The sequence below is a fragment of the Palaemon carinicauda genome, chromosome 33, assembly GCF_036898095.1.
Source record: "Palaemon carinicauda isolate YSFRI2023 chromosome 33, ASM3689809v2, whole genome shotgun sequence".
Classification (NCBI taxonomy): domain Eukaryota; kingdom Metazoa; phylum Arthropoda; class Malacostraca; order Decapoda; family Palaemonidae; genus Palaemon; species Palaemon carinicauda.
This window is the reverse complement of record NC_090757.1, coordinates 47650902-47664919: the sequence shown is the minus strand read 5'-3', so window position 1 is coordinate 47664919 and position 14018 is coordinate 47650902. Positions and strand designations below refer to the sequence as shown.

Here is a 14018-nt window from a genome sequence, read left to right as displayed (position 1 = left end):
GGGGAATAACCACAGCAAATGTTATGATCACGTTTGCCAGTGCGCCCATCTTGTGGTGAACATTTTCTGAACCTCAAATCTTAATTATCCTGTCACAGACATTTTTCATTTTCTTTTTCTAAAAGCTTTCAACTATTTTCACTTCTATAGAATACTGGGAGTAGGCAGGGCTACCAACATAACATAGGGTCAGTGAAGTTCTAACAAAATGAAAACTAATATGTAATATTCTGACTCATGAAAGCCCCTCGAGCTAATGCAAGCAAACGAATGACGTTAAAAAGATAAGCAAGTCCGTGCCGTGCGAACGTAAGTAAACTAAGTAATAAAAAGTGAAATAGAACGCCGAAGGCAATCAGGCATGCCAACCTACCGAAAATACTCACACGTATATGTAATTACTGTTATCATAAAAACCAGGCAATAAAAATTAAAACGGTGTGTAAACCGTGGATATCCGTAAGGTTCATAACGAGAAACAATCAGTATGGAGGACTTATTGAAAATCGCTAAGAACGCACAATAGAGAGAGAGAGAAAGGAGCCGAGCCCATCTGAGAGACCTACGAAAGGTCGTGAATAATAAAACTGAATACTATAAACAAAAGGGGCAAGGCTCCCTCCAAAATCTCAAAACTCATAGATCTGGTACTTAACTTAGATGGGGGGACAGTGGAGTCCGACATCTTGAGGTAAATCTAGAAAAAACCCCGGTAAATACACACACAAGGTAAATAAGGTTATCATAATTGCGTGCTAAAAAAGGAGTGACGTCACTGGCGTGGGATTGTTGGTACTGTAGTAGTGGGAGGTGGAACGGCACCTCGCTGTTCGGGGATTTTGACAGGAAATATCTAAATGGTGCGAGCCTTCTGGTTGTGATTTATCACGCCCCAGTATTATATATCGACACCTTTTATAGGTGAGCGAGCTGGGTTCAACCTGGCATCCCTATGCAATTTTTTCTCTGGTAATATATAGCAGTTATATACCTTAGAAATGGTGTGCTAAAGGAGCATTTCACTGGGCGACACGGGTCTCTCGCCCAGAAATAGATTTTTCCTTCGTCAAAATCCCTTTCATCTGTCCCCTCCTTTACAAGAAAGATATTATACTGAAATTATTAATAACCCATGCCCAATTTTTTTTATGCATAGTGCCTAGTTTAAAACCAAATTGTAGACATAAGTTGATGCTGTATACAACTCTATACAGTACAGTATATTAATCGTAGAGGCAGCAGTCATTTAAAGCATAATAATTTGAGACTTGTATAATGTATTTCATTGACCTAAAAAATTCTGTGCATCGTGTGATATTCTTGTTTGTACTGTACATGTCCACAGAAAGAAAAATGCCTATACAATGCAAAACGTTTGCTTGCAGACTGATTCAATACTCTTAATCCAGTTTGAATGTGTACGCTCTTATTCAGAGTTACTCGTAAACCTAGGTACTGTACTACTGTATTTTATTTGTTCATGCACGAATACAAATTACTGTACTATCATTTAATAGGAGTATGATTTTAGTGAAGTTGGAACTTTGCTCATAAAATTTATAATGAGGTGTCATTAGTTACTGGAGGATGGCAGGAAAGCCCCACCTCCTCCTGCCTACACACTGAGTAGCCACTTTTGACTTCAGCCTCCAAGCAGTATGGACATACTCTTGATGTTCCTAACTTTCCTGATTGTTGTAGAATGGAGATACGTGGACACATGCAGATCTACCCTGATGTCCCTGGGTGGAAGTGCTGTACCTTTATGAGTAGAGGCAATACCAATCCCCATTCCTTGTGCCCTTCTTGCTGGGGGCATGACTGTTATCAGACATCCACCTGTAATATTAGTAATGAATGGCCATCACCAAAGTAGAGTACTGTACAGCAAAATAAAGAAAAAGTCATCAAAACACCTCTTCACCTTCGAGGTCTTTCTCGATTGCGGATAAATCATCTGGAGCTCCTCTCTTGCAACCAAGTACAGTATGCTACCTGTCAACACTTATGTCTCCCTCCGCATGGGATACCAAAGAAGGAAGTCAACCTGGAACTTATGTATCCACTGGCTGTGTGTCAATAGGTAAACTCCATCCTCCATATATTACTGAGCCTGATGTGAGTGACGACGATGCAGGCAATATGGTCTTCTTTAGGTCTGGAGGGCATTCCGTCCTAAGAAAAACTACTACAAGCCCTCTTCACCTCAATCTCCTGCTGCTACTTAGTCTACCTCCGCTACCTTAGCAGAAGTAGTGTCTGACATGACCCCCCTCCAGATAGGCAAGGACTATTGTTGGTGCAGTTGACGACATTTTCTTGCCTTCAGTAGTTTCATTATCTCCTCATATCATCCTCTGGGAAAGGAAGCAAGTGTCCTTGTCTCCCCCTAGCCTCCTAACCTGATTTGGACCTCTCCATCTGCAGAGAAGTCTACGATGGCTGGACACGTTCCAAAGGTAAAAAGAGACTGCTTCTCCTGTGCACAGCCTGCTGCTCCTGCTTCACACAAGCATGACAAGGTTGCTTACAGTTTCCCCTGGAAAACTCTAGCTGAGAGCACAAAGCAAGCACACACCCCTTCTGAGGGTGGTTCTTTGGAGTCTTCCTAACGCAAAGGACCAAACAAAACTTCACAGCACTACGAGAGTCCTTGCAAGTTTGCCCCAAAGCTCGCTCACTAATTTGTGGATACTCTTCTGCGCATGTTCATCGCTTTGCTTGTAAGAGCCCTCACATGGGCTCGAGCCTCAGGTTTGCCAGTACACTCCTGTTTTCAGCAGCAAACATGTACAATTGCCCTCTCCTGTTAATATGTACTCTCTTGATAGCAATGTTGAAGTGTACTCGCCATTACGCACTCACTCCCATACTTGTGTGTGTTCCTTTTCGCATGCTCACCTATATTCTTGTGCTTTCTTATGCTTGCACTAGCCTACACTAGCCTACACTTACATCTGCTCATCTGTTTGGCAGCGCTCACCTGGGAATAATAGCACACCTTTACCCTCACTTGTGGAAGTGTACGGTACTCTCCTGTTGGCAAAGTTTCTACTAGGAGCTCAATCTAACCTGTGGAAGCACAATCTTCTGTTTGGATGCACATTAGAGCACACTTGTTCATAAGAGTTCACCTGTCAACTTTCTTCAACAGGTGTAAATACATTCCCATACATGTGAGTGTTCACTCGGGCTATCACCCTTGCCTGAGGAAATGCACGTGCCAGTACAATACTTGCACATTCCCCCTTAGAAAGTTGCAATCACCTGTGAGGGTAGAAGTGCACCCACATATTCAAGTGTGCTCCTTAGATCAAGCATAATTAACTGTTTGCACTCATTCGCCTATTATTAAACAAAAACCTATGCGCATTCACACCCATGTGTCATCACATTCTCCAGAAGAGGCTCATTCCAATGCAAGTGCGCACCTGTTTGCCCTGTTTGCAAGCACTGGCATGGTCCCTAGTTTTTTTTTGTTAAATAACAAGATCAGGTTCACAAACCAAAGCATGTACATGAATGATCCCAAGCAGTCCATGTAGTTAGGTACAGAAGGGACTCATCTCATGCAGGATTTTCCAGGCACACCAGAAAGTGATATAAATGAGGGTTAGATATCTTGCCCCTATGTACTCAAACTCGCCTCAGTCTGACTGGAGAAGCTCATTGACCTTGGATAAGCAAACCAGACACATGATGGTCTACAGGTTATTGAGGAGTGAATGTGCTAGCATTTCAAAAGTACAGGAGGTCTTCAGTCTTTCACCCAATGATTAGGTGGAATCAACGGCCACCTCCGTATTTGGACCGTAAACTATTTTTGTGGAAATTCTTCAACTCTGATTGGTTAGATTCCCCTTATGACAAGTCGAGTGATAAAGATCCGTCCACTCAGGATTCAGGTCCTGCCCCAATAGAGGCAGAAGACCAGGAGACTAAGTAAACCTTCCTTGATGTTCTCGCCCTGATCAAGGAAAGAAATGGCCCAAGGGAAGCTTCCAGAGTCCCAATCAAGTTGCACAAGACTGCCATCAACCATTTCTTTGGTGCTCCTGAGGCTTAAGGTGCAACGTGGACCTTCACTGGTCAAAGCTAGGACTAGAAGCAATTGACAGAGCTGATGCTCAAGTAATGTATCTGGCAGAAGTGATATTCTATGAGCAAGCTGCTCGAATAAGATTTTGCTCCCAGGCCCCCTCTTGGCAGAGAAGGTTTTATGTACTGTACTTGAGGACACTATCCTGTCCCCTCTGCAAATTAATGCTGCGGTTACAATCCTGATCCCAGGCACATGTGTGGAGTCTTAGGTCAGAAGCTACCATATTCTCAGCTACTGAGTATGCCAACATGGAACCCACTTCCATGGCAAGCCTCCAGGCTACCGCCTGGCTTGACTACTAGTCGGCAGTACTGGTATCCTTCATTTCTGAGATCATTATGATCTTGACCAACTTGTTTGGCTCACCATTTGGCCACCCAGTGGACCAACTGGGTCCTCAAACAGAGGGACCAAGTGCGAGCAAAGTTTGCAAGTCGTATTGGACAGTGAGAGGCTCTGGCCCTGAAGAATACCTCCATTAAACAAAGTCAGCCCTCTTCCCGCCCATGGAACTTAGAAATGGTGGAGATGTTTTCCTAGAACACTTTTTCACAAAGCAGCCTCAAAGGGCATAAAGATGCTAAACTGAGTAGCAGAATCGATTCTGATAAAGACGGCTTTGAAGAAAGTCTTCGTCTAAGAGCTAAGTGGGCAGTGGGTCTCCCCCTCCTGGTAGCTCTTCCTTGCATAGGGTATCTGACCTCAAGCAGTCCTTTCTACTCTGCCCTTGTTATTAGAGGACAGTAGGGATGTCAGTCACCTGCACCGACTTCATGAATGTGTTGGGGAGGATGACTATCAAGCCATTGGGCAAGGGGCCAGTTTTGCAGGGCTGAAGAGTAGTCATTAAAGGTCATTCTGTATGTACACCGACTCCCATTCACTGGCGCTCTTCCTCTGCTCACTCGGACTCTGACAACGTGTTTGTCAAAACATCCAACTTCACAGAAATACCTCACCTCCAATCAGAGGTAGTAAAGATGCTGGACAAAAGTGCCCTGCAGATCATACAGGACGTATCTCAATGCTTTAACAGATGCCTGTTCCTCATGGAGAAGTTAACTGGGGGCAGGAGATTGTTAATTGACCTCTCATCCTCAAACAAGTATGTTTTGCAGACTCAATTCAAGATGGAGACGGCAAGAACCATACAAGCTGCTATCAGGAGGAATTATTTTGCTTTCGGTAGACTTGAAAGATATATACTGTACTTTCAAATACCAATCCACTGGTACTCAAGGAATTTCCTCCACTTTGTCCTGAGGGGGAAGGTTTTCGAGTTCAAAGTCCAGTCCTTTTGGACTGTCAACCATCCCCAAGTATTCACTCCCTTGATCATTTTAATTTCGTCTTGGGCACACGCCAGGGGCATTCATCTACTGAGAATACCTAGACAATTGGTTGATCCTGTCCTAAGGGGGACCACTCCTTCAACATTGAGACTGAGCTTCTCTCCTTTTGCCACGATCTGGGGTTCTTGGTAAATTTATAGAAGTCCAATCTCACGGCCAAACAGAGGAGTACCTGGGAATGCTAATAGATACCTCAATAGTAAAGGTTTTTGCCATCAGCATTAATTCGTCATTGGTCAATTATTGTTTTATCTGATCAATAGACAAGTAACAATTAAAGAATTCACAATTTTTTTTTTTTACTAATCAATTCAATAAACAATTTACAATAGAAATACAAAAAAGGTTTGTTGTTGTATTTCCTATTTAATTTTTAAATTTTAAGATTGTGTGTAATTGCATTTAGAAAATGTTTTTTTTTGGCCAGGATTCAAATTTTGATGATATTTCTTATATACAGTACAGGATCATTTCTGTGTATGTTTCGAGTGCACTGTGGTAGGCTTCTAAACTTTGTAATACAAGCAATCCCCAACATGCATTGATTCTAAACATTCCTTATAGTTAATGTAATTTTTATTTTTGTTTTTGTTAATGTAGTTAATGGAATTAGAGGCTCAAGGCACTGCCTCCTTTCTCCTCTTTCTCTAGGAGATTCTATTTATTTATTTTTAAAATAGGATACAATTGACTGAAATATCAGGATCATCTACAAGTTGTTCTTATCCATTTAGCCTACATCATCATCAACAGGCAAGAAGGCAAGGGCCAGAAAACAGTGCATTTTTAGGGTAAAGCTGTCCTCATCATAATATCTGCATTTCATTCCTTCTTGTACAACATGCTTGTACACATTTTGTTCTAAACGAAACTAGCAGAAATACAAATTCGAAGACTGAAACGATTATATAAACCCATTATGGGCAGCTTTTTTTGTAATCTATAGTCATGTTATCAGGGCGTTATTCTCCAGTAATTCCTTTATTTTGGAAAAAAGTCTACTATGTGTGTTTTGACTTTGTCAGAGAGCAATGCAAACAGTCGTGGGACATTAAATGCAGCAGTTGAAGTTTGATTATGAAATCTAATCATCTTAAGCTCCATAGTTTTCACCATTATGAAGTCTAGCCTTGCACGCATAATTTTCACACCACCAGTATATCTTCAGTCCATCACCATTCGCCTTATTAGAATTAACCAAGAACCATTTTAGTCCTAAAGTAATAGTTCCAAATTTTGTTTTTCAAAAATTTCATTAGAGAGAGACAGAGAGAACGAATAAAACTCTTCAACGACTATTCTAATTCAATAGAACAGTTTGCATCTTATTTGCATGTTTTCAATATTAAACTTACCCGATAATCATGTAGCTGTCAACTCCGTTGCCCGACAGAATTCTATGGAGGGATACGCCAGCTATCACAATACTAGAAGGGGGTGTACTTACCAGCGCCACCTGTGGCCAGGTACTCAATCATTTGTTGTTTACACCTCCTCAATTATTCCTCTGTCGTGCTTCCGGCTAGACGTTCTGGGATACGCTCATGGTCTTCGAGTTTATTCATGGATATTTGGTGAAGTATTCTCTTAGATTAACGGCTGTCGCATACTGGAATCCTTTTTATATTAGCTAGTTAGCTTTTATATAAACTCTGATTAACGGTTAATGAATTTTTGCTTGTTTTTTGGATCACCCTTTGACTTACTCTTTGAAACAAGATGTCTGACGTTTCGCAAGCTCCCTCCCATAGACGATGTAGGTCTTGCAATAGGCGTATTCCGAAGGTCTCGGTAGATCCTCACACCGCTTGTTCTGACTGTAGGGACAGGCCCTGTCTATTAGAAAATCGGTGTGAGGAGTGCGCCGGACTTTCGGAATTGGATTTTGTACGTCTTTTAAAATATTCATCCAAGTTAGAGAGAACTAGAGCTAGGAGAAGTTCTTCTCACTCTTCTATGTTTTCCTCACCTCATGATCCCCTACCTTTTCCTACCCCTGTAGTGGCTACCCCCGAACCTACTGTGTGCCCTCCGCCTGATATGTCAACTGTTTTGCGTGCTATTCAGGCTTTAGGAGACAAGGTAGAATCAGTGGTAAGTGACCATAAGTCTCTGATGGCCGAGGTTAAAGAACTGAAGGTCAAGAGTGCAGTGGGTGGAAATAGTGCCAGTGCTGTGACGAATGCTAGTGTCTGTGCAGTGCCAAGTGCTAGTGGTGCCAGTGTGGTGCGTGAGGATTTTTCTGTGCGAGCCAGTCGTCCTCCCAGTCCGGGACCTCTTGCAAGCTCCCATGCCCAGGGGAGAAGCAATGTCGAAGGGCTTAAGGGTTCGACAGGCCTTGTTAGGCGCACAGAATTATCCTCGGTGGTTGCGGGCGTGTCTTCCTTAGACCGTCACTCCCACCTGCAGACGATTGAGCCCGTCTTCTCGTCCGCTGATCTTCATGCAGGGAAGAAACGTTGGTCTCAGGTCTCGAGACCGCTGAAACGTAGAGTTCAGTCAGCGAGTGCTCAGCCAGGTTGCAGTCATTGGCTCAGCTCCGACTCGCCTCTGACATCGATCGACAGTACTCCGCCCAAGAGGAGTAAGGTTCTGCCTATACAGACCCCGACTGTGACTTACCTCAGTCTTTTTATCGCTTCTGCCGACCCCAAGTGGACCCTGCTTCAGTCCATGCAAGTTCAGCTTTCGGACTTAATGCGTGAATGTCGGCTGAGAGTGTTGCACCTCCTGCACTCCCTCCTCCTGTTCTCGCTGCACCTGTGCTCGCCCAGCCTGCACCTGCTCCGCCTGTGCTCTCCCAGCCTGCACCTGCTCTAGCCTGCACTCCCTCCACCTGTTCTCCTGCTGCACCTGTGCTCGCCCAGCCTGCACCTGCTCCGCCTGTGCTCGCTCAGCCTGCACCTGCTCCGCCTGGTCGCAGCTCCATCTGCCAGGCGTACGATGTTGCACCACTTTCGGATTTTGCTGTTCACAGTGTTGTTCAGCCTCAGCCTTCTTTAAGGCAACCTTTGCTTGGGGATCAGGAGAGTTACACTCTTCCTCCTCCTCCCCTTGCTGCTCCACCAGTGGTGCATACTCTCGGTTGGGGTACAACAACCTCTCCCCTCCGTGAGTCTCTGTCTGCTGCACCAGCGCTGCACCGAGTTCAACCCTCATCTAGGCAAGCTCATCTACACCATGCACTTGCGCCTCAGGAGCCTCAGCTGCTAGAACTTTACCTTGTTCTGCGCAGCCTCAACCTTCTCATGCTCCACTCATCTCTCAGGAACAGGAACGGACTACACCGCCTCCGTCCTCCGTTCAGCTGGTGCATTCCTTGGGTGCAACTCTTGCTAGGAGTCAACCTCCTCACCCTTGCACCTGCCTTCTGCTCCGACTGTTGTTCAACCTTTGCAGTCTGAACCTCAGGTTTTCCCTCAAGTTGAGGAAACCTCTGCTGTTGTTCCTACCCGTTCTGACTCTGCGGTTCAGCATTCTGGTCCTTTTGCTTCGCTACCTTCTGCTGATGAAGTGTCGGATGATGAGGAGGCACATCTTGATCCCTCATCAGACGTGGAGGAGTCTAAGCCTTCTCCATTGTCTGTTGATTTTAGAAAGGTCTTGGCTCTACTCAGGGAGCTTTACCCTGACCACTTCGTCTCTGCTGTTCCCCGCTCTCCTCCATCTGAGTTTTCGCTAGGCGTGCAACAAGCTAAGTCGTGCTATACTAAGCTTGTCCTAGCTAGATCCTCCAAGAGGGCCTTAAGGATCTTAGGGGATTGGCTTCAGTCTAAACAACACCTGGGCAAGACTTCCTTCATGTTCCCTCCAACGAAGCTCGCATCGAAAGGTTGCGTTTGGTATGCCACAGGGGAAGCACCAGGCTTGGGAGTTCCTGCCTCTGCCCAGGCTGACTTCTCAAGTCTGGTGGACTCGCCTAGGAGGACTGCGATGAGACGCTCGAAGGTTTGTTGGACCTTCTCAGACCTGGATCATCTTCTGAAAGGGTTGTTCAGAGCTTTCGAGATGTTCAATTTTCTCGACTGGTGCCTGGGAGCCCTCAGCAAGAAAACATCTCCTGCGGACAAAGACTCTGCCATGTTAATTATGTCCTGCATGGATAAGGCTATCAGGGATGGATCGGGTGAGCTAGCGTCGTTATTTGTATCAGGGGTGTTGAAGAAAAGAGAACAACTGTGTTCCTTCCTCTCAGCCAGCATTACACCGTGCCAGCGGTCACAGCTCCTTTTTGCTCCACTCTCAAAGTTCCTCTTTCCCGAGGAGCTAGTTAAGGACTTGTCGGCTGCCCTGATACAGAAGGACACGCACGATCTTGTAGCTTCATCGGCTCGTAAGTCTAAGGTTACCACCTCTGTCCCCAAGACTTATCGCTCTCCAGTGGCTGATACCCCCGGCCACTAGGTTCATACCGCCCTTTCGTGGTAGAGCCCCCAGCCGAGGAAGCTCCCGTCCAGACTCTCACAGGGGCAAGTCTAAGAAAGGACCCAGGACATCCAAAGGAAAGCACTGACTCTCAGATTCTCCAGACAACAGTAGGTGCCAGGCTCAAGATCTTCTGGCAAGCCTGGGAGAAGAGAGGTGCAGACGCACAGTCTGTCAGTTGGCTGAGGTACGGTTACAGGATTCCATTCTGCCTCAAACCGCCTCTGACCACATCGCCCATCAACCTCTCTCCCAACTACAAAGAAGAGGACAAGAGGCTAGCATTGCAACAGGAGGTGTCGCTACTTGTGCAGAAGAAGGCAGTGGTTATAGTCCGGGACCATCAATCCCCGGGCTTCTACAACCGTCTCTTTCTTGTGGCCAAGAAGACAGGAGGTTGGAGACCGGTGCTGGACGTCAGCTCTCTCAACGAGTATGTCACCAAGCAGACGTTCACAATGGAGACGACCAAGTCGGTCTTAGCAGCGGTCAGACAGGAGGACTGGATGGTCTCGTTGGACTTGAAAGATGCATACTTTCACGTTCCCATTCATCCAGACTCCCAACCTTTCCTGAGATTCGTTTTCGGAAAGGTTGTCTATCAGTTCCAAGCCCTGTGTTTTGGCCTAAGCACAGCTCCTATGGTCTTTACTCATCTGATGAGGAATGTAGCGAAATTCCTGCACTTATCGAACATCAGAGCCTCCCTCTACCTAGACGACTGGCTGTTGAGAGCCTCCACGAGTCGTCGTTGTCTGGAGAACCTCTCTTGGACTTTAGATCTAATCAGAGACCTAGGTCTATTAGTCAAATTAGAGAAATCTCAACTCATTCCCTCCCAATCCATTGTGTACCTGGGAATGGAGATTCAGAGTCGGGATTTTCGGGCTTTTCCATCGGCCCCCAGGATAAACCAAGCCCTACAGTGCATCATGAGCATGCTGAAGAGGAGCAATTGCTCAGTGAGACAGTGGATGAGTCTCACAGGGACCCTCTCATCTCTGGCCCTGTTTGTCGAGCTGGGGAGACTCCACCTCCGCCCTCTTCAATTCCATCTTGCAGCTCATTGGGACAAGGGCTCGACTCTAGAAGCAGTCTCTATCCCTATCAACCAAGAGATGAAGACCACTCTCAGGTGGTGGAAGCACAATCTTCTTCTCAAGGAGGGTCTATCATTGGCCATCCAGACCCCCATCTTCTTCTCTTCTCGGATGCATCGGACTCGGGCTGGGGTGCGACTTTGGACGGACGGGAATGCTCAGGAGTGTGGAACAAGAACAAGGATTACTCCACATCAATTGCAAGGAACTGTTAGCAGTCCATCTTGCCCTGTTGAACTTCAAGTCCCTCCTGCTAGGCAAAGTGGTGGAGGTGAATTCAGACAACACCACAGCCTTGGCTTACATCTCCAAGCAAGGAGGGACCCATTCGAGGAGCCTTTACGAGATCGCAAGGGACCTCCTCATTTGGTCAAGAGGTCTAAACCTCACTCTGGTCACGAGGTTCATCCAGGGCGATATGAATGTTTCAGCGGATCGCCTCAGCAGAAAGAATCAGGTCATTCCCACGGAATGGACCTCCACAAGAGTGTGTGCAACAGACTTTGGACGTTGTGGGTCAACCTACCATAGACCTGTTTGCCACCTCCATCACCAAGAGACTTCCGCTTTATTGTTCCCTGTTCCAGACCCTGCAGCGGTTCATGTAGATGCTTTCCTTCTGAACTGGTCCCATCTCGACCTGTACGCATTCCCTCCGTTCAAGATTATAAACAAAGTTCTGCAGAAAATTTCGTCTCGCACGAAGGGACACGGCTGACGCTGGTTGCTCCCCTTTGGCCTGCAAGAGAATGGTACACAGAGGTACGTCAATGGCTAGTCGACTTCCCCAGGACTCTACCTCTAAGAGTGGACCTTCTACGTCAACCACACGTAGACAGGTTGCACCCAAACCTCCACGCTCTTCGACTGACTGCCTTCAGACTGTCGAAAGATTCGCTAGAGCTAGAGGCTTTTCGAAGGAGGCAGCCAGTGCGATTGCCAGAGCTAGAAGAATTTCCACTCGTAGAGTCTACCAGTCTAAGTGGGAGGTCTTCCGAAGCTGGTGTAGAGCCAATTCAATATCCTCTACCAATACCTCTGTGATCCAAATAGCTGACTTCCTTATTCATCTTAGGAATGAGAGATCCCTTTCAACTTCTACAATTAAAGGGTATAGGAGCATGTTGGCCTCAGTCCTCCGCCACAGGGGTTTGGCCCTGTCTTCCAACAAGGACCTTCAAGACATTCTCAAGTCTTTTGAGACGTCTAAAGAACGTCGTCTTTCCACTCCAGGCTGGAATCTGGACGTAGTCTTAAGGTTCCTTATGACATCTAGGTTCGAACCTCTCCAGTCAGCTTCCTTCAAGGATCTTACCCTCAAGACTGCTTTTCTCGTTTGCCTTGCAACAGCTAAGAGAGTCAGTGAGGTTCATGCCTTCAGCAAGAACATTGGTTTCACAACCGAATCAGCTACATGTTCTTTTCAGCTTGGATTCCTAGCAAAGAACGAACTTCCTTCACGTCCTTGGCCTAGATCGTTCGAAATACCTAGCCTCTCCAACATGGTAGGTAACGAACTAGAGAGAGTTCTTTGCCCTGTCAGAGCTCTCAAATATTATCTGAAGAGGTCTAAACCTATTCGAGGACAGTCAGAAGCCTTATGGTGTGCCATCAAGAAACCCTCGAGACCCATGTCCAAGAATGGGCTTTCGTACTATATAAGGCTTCTGATCAGAGAAGCACATTCTCACTTAAAGGAGGAAGACCTTGCGTTGCTGAAGGTAAGGACCCACGAAGTAAGAGCTGTTGCTACTTCGTTGGCCTTTAATAAAAACCGTTCTCTGCAGAGCATTATGGATGCAACCTATTGGAGGAGCAAGTCAGTGTTTGCATCATTTTATCTGAAAGATGTCCAGTCTCTTTACGAGAACTGCTACACCCTGGGACCATTCGTAGCAGCGAGTGCAGTAGTAGGTGAGGGCTCAGCCACTACATTCCCATAATCCCATAACCTTTTTAACCTTTCTCTTGAATACTTTTATTGTTGTTTTTATGGTTGTTACGGTAGGCTAAGAAGCCTTCCGCATCCTTGGATTTGGCGGGTGGTCTATTCATTCTTGAGAAGCGCCTGGGTTAAAGGTTTGGTAGAGGTCCTTTAGTAGGGTTGCAACCCCTTGTACTTTGGCACCTTTGGGTTGATTCAGCCTCCAAGAGGAACGCTGCGCTCAGTAAGGAAGACGAACTTTAAATAAAAGGCAGAGTAACGGTTCTATTCGACTTCCTTACCAGGTACTTATTATTTCATTGTTATTTGAGATAACTGTTATATGAAATTTGGGGATACTTAGCTATCCTTTAATCATGTACACTGGTTTTCACCCACCTCCCTGGGTGTGAATCAGCTACATGATTATCGGGTAAGTTTAATATTGAAAAATGTTATTTTTATTAATAAAATAAATTTTTGAATATACTTACCCGATAATCATGATTTAATCGACCCTCCCTTTCCTCCCCAGAGAGAACCAGTGGACCGAGGAATAATTGAGGAGGTGTAAACAACAAATGATTGAGTACCTGGCCACAGGTGGCGCTGGTAAGTACACCCCCTTCTAGTATTGTGATAGCTGGCGTATCCCTCCATAGAATTCTGTCGGGCAACGGAGTTGACAGCTACATGATTATCGGGTAAGTATATTCAAAAATTTATTTTATTAATAAAAATAACATTTTTGGAGACAAATTGACCAACGACGAATTGACTTTGGGACGAATTAACCAAAGACAAATTTACCAGGGACAAATTAACCAAGGACAAATTAATCAAAGACAAATTTTTCCGGCACCTTTGAAATCATAGTCTTATTAAAGGACAAAGGTTTGTTTAGATAGGAAAACTACAAATTACTTTAAACATTTTGGATTTTTACACATTTTCCTGGTTTTAATTTAATGTACACTGGTATATTGTATCAGGAAGCTGATCTAACTCGTATTCCTTTTCTTTTTTACCTAAAATTTTGATATTTTTTCTTTTATTTCAGTTATCAAACACTATAATAAGTGTAAGGAAGCCTTTTCAGTACTGGAATCTAGGTC

General features: G+C 45.2%; 1 long non-coding RNA gene across 1 annotated transcript in view; it reads left to right on the top strand.

Annotated features, from left to right (window-relative positions):
• The window catches only part of LOC137626317 (uncharacterized), a 37612-nt gene extending 23594 nt beyond the window's left edge, over positions 1 to 14018 (top strand). The window contains exon 3 of the long non-coding RNA XR_011041007.1: positions 13964 to 14018. This is a non-coding gene — a long non-coding RNA (uncharacterized lncRNA). The remainder of the gene's footprint in view (positions 1 to 13963) is intronic.